The following is a 12406-nucleotide window of genomic DNA, read 5'->3' as shown; positions in this document are numbered from 1 at the left end:
ATGTTTTAAAAGCTACAGAAATCAATCAGGAACATTGTCATCAGGACAGCTTATCAAGGAAGGGAATGGTTTTCTTTTATGGGGCACAGGAACTAGTGATTACTGAGCACTCCCTACTTGCTGTGCTACACGCAGTGTGTGTGTGTGTCCTCACAACTCGGTGACGTAGGGGTTATTATCTCCACTGGAACCGTGAGACACTGTGGCTGAGGGGATACGTGGTGGAGGCAGAAGTGGGAGACAAGATCGCTCTTCTGCGGTGTCCACGTGTCCGTGAACCCCTCTCTTCTCAGGGTCTCAGTAAGGGGTCGGCTTCTCTAGATCTGGGGAATCTGCTCCGAAGTCTTCCTTCCGAACTAGTCTACTCCATGGTCTCTTAAAAGCACATTTATCTTTTGATCAGGGAGTGACCACCTTTGTAGGAATCCCCTGATCTAGATAACTGAATTCATAGTGGAATCCTGATAACCAACAAGAGTGTTCACCGTTCTAAGTTTCTATCGTTTCAACCTTCCTCATCACTAACCCTGATACAGACTGTAGGTCAGACGACTCCCATCCTGGGGAAGGAACCCTGAGCGTCCACCTTACACTGTCAGGACAAAAGATTCTTCATAAAGTTTTATTTTTTTTAAGTATTTCATCCTTTCTCCACATATAAAGATCCAAAGGATTGGTTGTTGTGGTTTTTTTTTTTTCACTATTTCTGCATTTACTTTTCTCCTTTTTAATTATACAAGTATTACGGAGGATTGTTGCCAAAACACATAAAAAATATGGCTACAAAAATATACATATATATTCCCACATTAAGTAAACACTTAAGCACATTTTATAGTATAGATACTGCTGGACATTATATACATATGTATACATACATCCATTTTTTAAAAGGATTATCCATTTTTTAACTTAATGCTATTTCCTAAGCCTCTTTGCTAAAAAATAATAACTATTACATTCTAAAGAGTGAAGGTCAGTAAATATTTCTTGGATGAATATATAATTTCCCTTGATCACTAGCTGCTTCGAAACCCCTACCTCAGGTATCTTTGAACACTATATTGCGTCAGACAAAAAGTATTTTGTCCCTGAGAACAAAACAAAAAGTAATAGGGATCTCATTTTCTCCTCCTCCCTTCTAGCTCCTACACTTTGCTTTCATTCCCTTCTCTAGAGGTGCAGTGGGAAAGACATTTTCAGATCCAACTCCTTCCTGGTTGGATAAACTCATCTGAAAAAAAGCCACACTTGGGCCATGTGCAAAACGGGAAGTGTTATTGGTAAGCCAAGTACTGATGAAAGCGAGATCTCATTGTTCCATTGCCTGAAAATTGGAGCTGCAGAACAGTGGGTAAATATTTTCTCTTTTATGTAAAAAGTTAGGGAAGATAAGACTACGTTCATATTTGCAAGTATCATTAAGAAAAGGAAGGTTGTATAAGAAACTGAGGTAAAGGTGTTGGTGAGACCCGCAGAGATGGGGAAGGAGGGACCACAGACTTCAGGAACCTTCTAATACTCTCTCATTTTTCAGCCAAGTGAATATATTACTCATGCAAAAACTATATATACTGCATTGTTTCTTAAATTCTTACTGTGCTGAGATTAGTGCAAATTGTCCTTCCTTGTTTTTTTAATCATGGTTTTGCTTACACTGAACTGGTGTGATGGTTAATTTTATGGGTCAACTTGACTGGGCCATGGGGTTCCCAGATACTTGGTCACATATTCTGGATGTTTCCATGAGGGTGTTTTGGGGTGAGTGTAACATTTAAATCAGTAGACAGTAAACCACCTTGCCCCCCCAATGTGGGTGGGCCTCCTTCAATCAGTTGAAGGTCTGAATAGAAAAAATGGGCCTCCCTCCCCTGAAGAAGATGGAACTCCTCTTGCCAGACGGCCTTTGAGCCGGGACGGCCGTTTCTTCCTGCCCTCGGACTCCGTCTGAAACATTGGCTCTTCCTGAATCCCAAGGCTGCTGGTCTTTGCGCCGGAACCACACCATTGGCTCTCCTGGGCCTCCCACTTGCTGCCTGCAGATCTGATGACTTCTCAGCCTCTATATCCACAGGAGCCAACCTATATATTCCACCCTACTGGTTCTGTTTCTCTGGAGAAGGCTGGCACAAGCAGTAAAGAGAGGATGGCCCAGGGTGAGGTGGTAGGAGTGTGGCTGGCTTGACGATTTCCGTCCAAAGACAAAACCAATCCAGAAAGCCTCAGTTTCCTCCTCGAATCAGTTTCCTGTTGAAAATAAAAGCCACCTGTGTGTCTCTTCCTTTACCCAGAAAGCCTGGGTGGGAGGGAGGAAACTTAGTTTGTTTTTCCCTCAGTGTTGCATTCCCAATATCAAGATGCATGTTGCAATATATATATATCATATATATATTATATATATATACCATATATATATATGATATATATATATACCACATATATATGTACCATATATGGTGTATATATATATATATATATATATATATTTATAAACTATGTATATAAACTAGTTTAAGGGATGAATTGGTAGCTATTAATTATGTATTAGATGAAAGACTAGTATCTGTGAAGGATTGTACAGGCTTATACACCGTGGGAGGGCAACTTGGAGGCCATCACAGAATTCCACCTGCCTCGAGGAACAACAGGAGAGGTTGGGGCTGCGTGGAAGTTGCCGGCATCACTGATGATCGGGAGGAAGTTAATAAAGTCAAGTGCCTGACACAACGGGTTCAGATCTTCCTGGTGGCAGAGAGGGGTTTGGGATGGTAATTTTAGAGGAGTTGACTCTCTGGTGGGGAGATGTGACATAAGAGAACTCGTGCAGTGACAGAACCTGGACGTCGGTGGCATTGGGCGCCAGTCTGCACGGCATCGCTAACCGACCACTGAGAGACTGCTGTGTTTTCTCTTTAGCAGATTTCAGTTGGGGTAAAATCTTTGCCATCTGGAATCTCATTTCAGAAAAAAATAAATCTTCCACTTCCACCCGTCCTCTCTCTACCTCATTCACGGGAAAGAAAAAAGATGACAGAAACCACCTTTGGTAGGGAGGAGTCTTGCCTCTCCATGGAACGTTAGTCTTTCTCAAACCGACTTATTTCTGACCGTGAAGACACAGGAAGTTCCTTCCTTCTGCCGGGGATGGCCAGGAGCAAACGTGAAACTCAAGGTTCACACTTGAAATTCAAGGCCGCTCATGAAAATGATGCACTGAGCTGCCCCAGGATCAGAGAACGTTCAAATGTGGAATCTCGATGTTTGATCTCAAAACATAGAAGCAATTTAGCCATCAGGACAAATTTTATCTGATGTTAAATCTGATTTTGGGGTTTCTGTTAGGGACTGCTACAAAAGAAGTGTGTGAGTTTCTTCTTAGGGGACAGATGACTAATCTATACAGAGGCAAAGAGACTTCTTAATTCAGCAGGCATTTACATGAGATAAGGGTTATTGTCTCCATTTAACAAAGGAAGAAATCAAGGCTCAGAGAGGCCATGGGAAAGCCAGAATTAGAACATTGGTTGTTGAGTTCCAAGGTTCGTGGTCTTTCCAATCATCCAGTCCTATGCATTTTAGAGAACAGAATTTAGTAGTCCGGCATTTCAACGGATGGGGAGAATATGGACATTCAGTAATATGGTGTTGAGATTACTGGTAATCCTCTGGAAATAAGGTAGAGTTAGATCTGTATCTCGCATATTAAAACACAGGGAAAAATCAGATACCTCAGAGATCTAGATACAAAAATCATGAACATCGTAGAAGAAATGGCGTTCCTCTGTCACTCTCGCTCTTGTAGCAGGAAAAGGCACATCCAAGTCAGACATTGAACCAGAAGGCTGATCACTGTGGGGGCACACGGTCCAAAGTGTCCGCCTCCAAAATCCCTGCCAAGTTCCAAGGCAAATAAACCTGTGACATACCGACAGAAGGCCCCACGGACTCCTGTTTCCCCCGAGAGGAAGACCTGACAGGGAAGGAGAGAAATGGGTACAGGATATAATAAGTTCACACGAGAGGAGACCCAGGGGGTTCATCCACTTGAAAGGATGCCCAACAACACTGACCGGAAGGCCAGCTAACACCGCCCCCTGCGGGAGCGTCTTTCCATGTGCGGACACCCACCTTCCGCGGCGCGGGGTCAGCCGTGTTTCGGAGCCAGCCGCAGGGGGTGAGGGGCACCTGGCGGGTGGTCGTCCGGCGGGGCCCCAGGCCTCCGTCCCCCTCGCAACGGAGAGGCCCGCAGGAGGAGCGGCTCCTTAGGAAGACTGTGGACTTGGGGCGGCGCGTGGGGGGGGGGGGGGAGGGGGGGAGGAGGGGCTCACGCTGGCCCTCTGAGGGGGTCCGAGCAAAAATCGGTTCGGTTCGCGCAGGTGCTTCTGCTTGAGGACAGCGTGGGGGGGGGGGGGGGGGGGGGGACAAGAAAAGCAGGCGCGGGGTCAGGCCGCGTTCGCAGCCCCAGGGGGGCCTCCAGCCTTCAGAAACTCGCCCTACCGGGAGTGGGGTTCGAACCCACGCGGGCACCTGCCCATTGGATCTTAAGTCCAACGCCTTAACCACTCGGCCATCCCGGTGGCTGGGCTTCTGCCCCCGGCAACTGTTTTTTTCTTGCAAGCACGGTATTCGCGCCGCGCAGGAAGGAAGCCCCGGGTTTCTGATTTTGGGGGTTGCATCGGACGTGAGGCGGGTCTTCGCAGAGGAAGCAGCCCGCCGCCTGCTTTCGGGGAGCGCCCACGCCCCCCCCCCCCCCCCCCCCCCCCCCCCCCCCCCCGCCCCCGAGCTCACTGCCTGGGCCTCAGAGAAGTAGCTCTTTCTGTGTGGTACGAAAAGAAAAACGAACGGGGGCGGGACGGAGAGCAAGAGCCCCCGCCCTCCCCCTGCCCCGGTGCACCTGCTCCCTCCGCTCCCCGCCGCCGCCATCCGGACTCGCTTGAGAGGCCGCGGTTCCCCCCCCCCCCCCCCAGTCCCAGACCTCCCGTCCCCCTCCCCCCTCCCCAACCCGGGGCTGGGCAGCGGGGCTGGGGCCCAAGGGACGTGAGGTTAAACGAGCTCGCCCTGGCGGTAGATTTGGAAATCCCTAGCGGACACAGTTCACGTGCGTGACTCCGATTTTAATGGCAAGGGGCTGTAACTGCCAGCCCAGTGTGTCCCCGAAGGAGCGGAGCGTGGGACCCCGCACCTCCGGTATAGGGTGGGCCCCAAGAATGCCAACCCCACCGGGCACACTCGGGTGACCACCGCTCTCCGTCTGCGGACCACACTCCGCCAAGGGCGCTACAAGTCTCGCGGGGAATGTATGCATCCGATGGGACATTTGGGGTCTCCTGGGCTAAAATGAGATCTGGAGGGCGCTACCCAACACCTAGCGTGTGACACGGCCCTCAGGGAACCGAAGGGAGGCACCACAGTGTGAGGGGGTCATGTCTGCCCTACCGGACAAGCAGAGATGACTCTTCCAGAATGTCCGTTGATGGACCCAACCCTCGTTTTGAATGTTCAGACTGACCGGATCCACATTCAGATCTTTCTCTCTGGCTGATAAATTCACCCACAAGGAGTGGCCCCCTCAAGTCCTCCGGTTGGCCGGCTCTGGGTTCTGTCTCCGGCCAGATCAAGGTTCAACTCCTAGAAAGGAGACAGGGCCCAAGGGTCCTGCACTTAACAAGCCCAGAAGGAAACCCAGACGTCTCAGCGCTGGGGTGAGAACTGGGCTGAGGCTGGGGTTGGACACGACTGCTGCTTCCACAAAAAAAAAAAACAGATCAGAGATAGCATCCTACAGGTATGGACAGACACAAAGGTTCCCAGAACATTCCATTACTGTTGTTCTGAACACGGGCTACACAGTAGAATCAGCTAGTAAGTTTAGTTCCCAAATGTGAAAGTAAAAAATAAAGCTACCAGAAGTCCATGAGGAGAAGAACTTTAAACCCCTTCAAGAGCACAGTCGATAAAGACATAAGACTCTAGCATTTGCTTCCATTACAACGGAGAATGTGTAAAATAAAGGACATGAGAGAAATATAAATAGATAAATGAGATGATGGGTGAGTGTATCTAAGTTGTCCCAAAGTAGCAAGGGCCGGATAGATAGATGATACCGCAGCAAAAAGCCACGAACGGCAGCAAGGTCAGAAGGAAGTGGGCAAGTAGGTCGACAGGGACGCAGGCTTCCGCCTCCACCCGTGAAGGATGCGTGCCTGTAGGAGCCGCGCTTCCCTCGTGGGCAACAAGGAGGCCGGACAGGAATTGCGACATTTGCTGTCAGTGCAGGGCCCCCATCCCCGGCAGCGGGGGGGACGGAAGAGGTGAGTCTCACAAAGGTTTTAGCTTAGGGCCTAGAGGCAGCTTCTAGCCCCAGCACGGCCGAGGGCGGAGGGCGAGGGCGGAGGGCGATTCAGAGCCAGGCGGGGTCCCCGCATTGGGAGCACAAACAGCATCTCGACGAGGCCAAAGCCGTCAGGATACAGGGGGCACAGGACACCGGAGAGGAGAAAGCCGCGCACGGAGAGGGCTCCCGGGCTGGCTGTGCCTTCGGGGCGGAATATTGATTCGCGCTCAAGGGGAGGTTAAAACTCCAGGAGGCTGGGAAAGGAGCCCCTGGAAAAGAATAAGCTGCTTACAAAGCCCTGAAAATGGTTCCCACCAGCTCTCCCGAGGAGACATCCTAACTTACGGGGCATCAGGTGGGGTCCATACCAAGGCATAACCTTAGGTTTGGATCCCCCCCCCCCATAAAATATCCACAGGAGGCACAAATGGATCCCGAGGAAAATGTTACTTGAACCTGGAGAAAAAGGGATTCGTCGTGAAGCAGTTGGGGATTTAGAAACGCCAGGGCCTGCAGTGTCATGGAATGGAAACCAGTCCCACGGACCCGTTTAGCTAGAGAGATTTCCAGGCGGAACTGCGAGGGTGCTGCTCAGGTTTCAGTGAAGGGGAGGACTGTCAAACACAAACGAGCCACAACTCAGAGGGCTTGAAAGACAAGCTGTTCGTCATGCCCAGCGGCTCCACGATGAAAAGCGATGCCGACGTTAAGAAAGAAATGACTTTCAGGCAAGAATTAAATCCAGAGCACTGTCAGAAAATGCGGCCTCAAGATGAAGCCACAGGCGTGATTGTAAAATCTTTCGTTGGCACTCCAAAGGGAGTTAAGGCGGTATCTCAGCAGAAAAACCTCTGAGCCTCTTAAGGAGGACTTGCCCCGCCCGTCCCATCCACAAAAGCACAACTCTTGCGGGTGTGATGCCACGGCAGCTGGATTGGAAGCCAAGGCAAGCAAGGGCTTGTTTGCCTGAGGTCTGCGGATGTGGCTTTTTTTTAATACAGAGGTTGGCCAACTTTTTCTTCAATGGGCCAGTGGACCATACAGTCAGCGTCTGTCGAAGCTACTCAAATCTGCTGTTGTAAGCAGGAAAGTGGCCGCAGATGATGTGAAAAGAATACGTGTGGCCGTGTTCCAATAAAACTTGACAAGAACAGGTAGCTGGCCAGATTTGTCCTATGGGTCACAGTTTGCCACCTCCCACTATACAAGGATAAACTCCAACAACGTTCACGAGATCGCAGGTCTTTCAAGAGCAGGGTGGTTGAACGCGGCTTGAACTAAAGGGACAGAGGACCTGGAAGAACGAAAAGAAAAAGAAAATGAAGAGAGGGGCCGGAGCCTCCCAGACCACAGGCAGGAGGTCGGCTAAGGCGACTCTTCAGCTGCAAGTGGGAGAAAATTCCCGCCAGTGGGATGGCTGATCCCGAGGGCGCAGCCAAGGGTCCGGGAGACCGATTCCCAGACAGCAGCGCTGAGTCCTAATCAGGAAGCGTCATGTGCCCACCGGCGCCTAGGATCGCCGTGGACCCGTGTGCCTCCTGTTTTGTTCCTTTTGCACGCGAGTGTGCACACAGCGTGCCCCGTGCCTCCTGTGCCCGTCTGCTGGGAGGCAGGGAGCTCCCAAGGTGCATAGGTGTTCGAGTTAAGGACAGTCCTACTCGAGGATTCCTCCCCGAGGAAGGAGCTTTCCCTGGTGTCGATGACCCCATCCTGGGCTCCACGTAGATTAAGGTGTGACATTTCATAAAACAATATGCGTCAGGGAGGGATGGGACATCAGGCTCCGTGGCTTAGTTGGTTAAAGCGCCTGTCTAGTAAACAGGAGATCCTGGGTTCGAATCCCAGCGGGGCCTTCCTCTTTGAGGTTTTACAAAGCGAAATTGTCCAAGGCAAATACAGGCGATGGGTAAAAAATAAGCAAAACAAATCAGAGCTTGGGTTTTATACCTGATGGAAGCCTCAGATGTCGAGTCTACCTGTCTGAGGCGTTTTGTAGAAGACTGAGAAGATTATTCACCATGAATTGGCAAAGCTATGCTGTGAACTAGACGCGAGCCGTAATTTTCTAATTTTAAACCTCTATAGCTACGCTCCACATTTCCCAAAGAAGCTCGCAGTCTCAGCATTTTGCTTTTAAAGCAATCCACAAAGAAGGCAAGAAAAAGAGACAAGCCGTGCATGTTGTGCAAACCGAGTGCCGCGATAACCACCCCTCCTTCTCCCGTGATTGTGGATTCTAGGACGCCACAGAATATTTTGAAAAGTCCAGTGACGTGATGGAATCTTGGAAGAGTAAGAAGAATGGCGATGGAACCAACCAAAACAGAGAACAAGAAGTCTAACAGGCGACTGGAGGCAGCTGGGACTGGAAGTACTTAGATCAAAATAAAACGCTGGGAAAAAAAAAAAAAATCAAATCCTAGAATAGAATTTTAATGTTTTAGCCGATCTTTTCCTTTTGATGTGCGAGGATGCCTCTTAAGGCGGTCCAGTCTGCAAAGGCACCCCCTCCTCCACACAACATTCGTCGTCAAGCAGGGGGTGGCACTGTTCTCAGCTGCTTGCTCCTCCCCGGAAGGACCAGAGAGGTGGCACGACCGCTCCTTTTGTGAGCTTTCGGGAGGACGCGTGACAGGATTTGTGGGCCCAGCGTGAAACGAAAACGCAGGGCTTTCTGTTGAAAAGTTATTGAGAATTTCAGACCAGGAGTGGTAGAACATTAAGTTGGGCGTGTGGTTTGCCAGCCGTGACGCTGGCCCTCTTTGGGAGTCTGGTTTTTTTGCCCAAAGACTGGATTTTAAATTTTTTTTTTTTTCAACGTTTATTTATTTTTGGGACAGAGAGAGACAGAGCATGAACGGGCGAGGGGCAGAGAGAGAGGGAGATACAGAATAGGAAACAGGCTCCAGGCTCTGAGCCATCAGCCCAGAGCCTGACGCGGGGCTCGAACTCACGGACCGCGAGATCGTGACCTGGCTGAAGTCGGACGCTTAACCGACTGCGCCACCCAGGCGCCCCCAAAGACTGGATTTTAAAGGACTCCTGAAAGTGGAATGCAGTCCAAGGTGACGGTCAATGAGACCCAGTGCTTTTAGAAGCCCCGGGAGCTGGAGGGTACTGACTGGAGAACGTGGCACTCGAGAAAACCGTCGCGCTGTAAGAACTGTGAAAACAAACTCGGTGAGAGGGCCTTCTCTCCACCTGACGTATTTTGCTGGCTTATGTTCTTTTCCCAAACAACTCCTCCTTCCAGGTCCCCGTCAGTGTCCCCTGGCCTGGTGACCGGGCGCACAAAACAGACACCCTGTCTCGGGGTGTCCCCATGACTCTCTAACTCGGGAGAGGAAGGGACGGAGCTGTGCACAGGAGACCATAGATAAAGCGAATAGAAGGCTGGGTCAGAAGGGTGACAGGTGTCTATGTGACACACGGCATTGGCTTGTTGGAAGAGAAAAGGGTTTACTCGGCCGTGCGTGTGTTTCTGCCTGGTTTCGAACCAGGGACCTTTCGCGTGTGAGGCGAATGTGATAACCGCTACACCACAGAAACCCCCGCATGTGGGCTGGGCCGGTGGCTCTCACCTAGGTTTCCTGCGTTCATCAGCGTTGGTTCCTAAAAGTCCGGGGTCTTCTCTCTACTCACGTTTGCGTAGTCAGTGTCCACAACCGCATTTTAAACTTGATCCAAAACAAGCACCACGCTGAGGTTAGGAGGTATCCCATTCCCAGACATTTTTAAGTGTTTAAATTCTATGAGCCTTATGCTAAAACCATGACCACGATCAGAATGATCTCGTTCTTCCCCACCCTCCACATGCTCCCGGGCGTGGCTCTCAATCTATTCCCTGCCCAGCTTGAAATTCAAAACTTCACTCCCTTTCACACAATTCCACACACATTAACCATTTTCTTTTCTAATATACGCATTTATTATTTTTCAATAGACTTGTTAAAGAGCAGTTTAGGGTTCACAGCAAAACTGAGTAGAAGGTAGAGACGTTGTCCGAGAGTTCCTATCACGAAAGGGAGTTGGATTTTGTCAAAGGCTTTTTCTGCAGCTAGCGATCTGATCACGCGCGTTTTCTCTCTTAGCCTGTTGGTGTGATGGATTACATTAAGTGATTTTGGATCTTGAACCAGCCTTACACACCTGGAATAAATCCCACTGGGTCATGGTGTATAATTCTTTTGATACGTTGTTAGATTCAATTTGCTAGTATTTTGCTGAGGATTCTTGCATCTGTGTTCATAAAGATGACAGTCTGTGGTTTTCCTTTCCGGCCGTGTCTTTGTTTGATCCTGATGTTAGGATGATGCTCGCCCCGCTAAGTTTGGAAGCGTTTCCTCTGCTTCTGTCTTTTGAAAGAGATTGTAGAGAAGTGGTATTATTTCTTCCTTAGATCTTTGGCAGATTTCACTGTGAACTTCCCTGGGCCTGAAATTTCTGTTTTGGAATAGTATTTCTTATTGATTCAATTTCTTTAACATGTGGAGGCCTATTGAGGGTCATTGTTTCTTCTTGTGTGAATTTTGGCAAATTCTGTCTCCACAACTTCAATCGGTCCATTTCGTCTAGGTTATCTGAATTGTGGGTATAAAGATTGTGCATAACATCCCTTTATTGTCCTTGGGATCTATCGTTTTGTCTTTTCTTTCATTTCTGCTATCACGAATCTGTGTCCCTTCCCTTGTTTTTCTTAGTCTAGTGAGAGGCTGATCGATTTTTACTGATTTTATTGATCTTTTCAAAGCTCCAGCTTTTAGTTTCATTGATTTCCTGTCTTTAATTTCTGTTCTAATTTTTATTATTCTTTTCTGCTTGCTTTGGATAATTAGGTCTTCTTTTTCTACTCTCCTAGGATGGAATCTTAGATGATTTACTTCCGATCTTTTTTTTTGCAAATAATATGCATCCGATGCTCTAAATTTCTCTAAGCACTTCTTTTACTGTATGAAACAGTGTGTTTTCATGTCATTCAGTTCAAGATGTTTTTCACTTTTTCCCGAGACATTTTCTCTGCCCCATGTGTCATTGAGAAGTGTGTTGTTTAGTCTCCGGGTTTTGGGGGGATTTTCTAGCTATCTTTCTGCTATCGATTGCTAGTTCAATTCTGTTGGCGCCCGAGAGCAGACGTTGTCTGACTTCAATGCTTTCAGATGTGGTAAGGTGTGTTGTATGGCCCAGAATGTGGTCCCGTGTGACCTTGAGAAGAGCGAGTGTTCTGCTGTTGTCGGGTAAGCTGTCTGTAGATGTAGATGATATCCATTTGCTTGATGGCGTTGTTCAGCTCGGCTGTGTCCTCACTGATCTCCTGCCTGCTGGACCATTTCTGACACGAAGTCTCCAAACATGATCATGGATTCACCTGTTCCTCTTTACAATTCTCTTACATTCTTTCCCAGGTGGTTTGATGATCTGTGAGGCATGTTCACACTAAGCATTGACCCCTTTTGTCAAGGGAGAATCGAACCCCTTGTCATTCTCTGAAGCTCCTTTCTATCTCTGGTGGTGTCCTTGCTCTGAAGTCGGCTCCGTCTGGCTTGAACACGTTCTCCTGCTCCCTTTGTTCCAACGTTGGCTGGTGTGTCTGTGTCCATTCACTTACCTTTAGTCGATATGTGTCTTTATGTTGCAAGTGGGTTTCTTGTAGACAACATATAGTTTAGTCTTGTCTCTTGGTCCACTCTGACAACCTCTGTCTTTTAATTGGTGCAGTTAGACCATTGATATTTGGGCTGATTCCTGGTATAGTGGGATTAATATTTTGCGCAGCCGTTACTACTTTCTGTTTGGTGCCTTTGTTTTTTGTTCCTGTGTTTGTCTTCCACTCTTTTTCTGTCTTTTGTGGCTTTAATTGAGCACTTCACATTATTGTATTATATTATTTTATTTTCTCTCCTTTCTTAGCATATCAGTTATACTTCTTTTGTTACTTTTTTTTTTTACTGGTCACCCTAGAGTTTGCAATATATATTTGCAACTACCCCAAGCCCACTTTCAAATAACACTGTGTCAGGGGCGCCCGGCGGGCTCAGTCGGTTAAGCGTCCGACTTCGGCTCAGGTCGTGATCT

General features: G+C 48.5%; 1 protein-coding gene and 3 non-coding genes across 4 annotated transcripts in view; 1 reads left to right on the top strand and 3 right to left on the bottom strand.

Moving 5' to 3' along the window:
* The window catches only part of LOC147580609 (histone H2B type 1-C/E/F/G/I), a 505297-nt gene that overhangs the window by 459564 nt on the left and 33327 nt on the right, over window positions 1-12406 (bottom strand). The gene's annotated exons all lie outside the window — the stretch shown is intronic.
* On the bottom strand, window positions 4495-4577 carry TRNAL-UAA (transfer RNA leucine (anticodon UAA)). Its single transcript has one exon. It is a non-coding gene; the product is annotated as a tRNA-Leu (tRNA).
* Window positions 8114-8187, top strand: TRNAT-AGU (transfer RNA threonine (anticodon AGU)). The gene has a single exon. It is a non-coding gene; the product is annotated as a tRNA-Thr (tRNA).
* On the bottom strand, window positions 9811-9883 carry TRNAV-CAC (transfer RNA valine (anticodon CAC)). The gene has a single exon. It is a non-coding gene; the product is annotated as a tRNA-Val (tRNA).

Source organism: Puma concolor, chromosome B2, assembly GCF_028749965.1.
Source record: "Puma concolor isolate L17-30 chromosome B2, mPumCon1.1.hap2, whole genome shotgun sequence".
In the NCBI taxonomy this organism is placed as follows: Eukaryota; Metazoa; Chordata; class Mammalia; order Carnivora; family Felidae; genus Puma; species Puma concolor.
The sequence above is the reverse complement of the archived record's forward strand: the minus strand, read 5'-3'. Positions and strand labels throughout refer to the sequence as shown.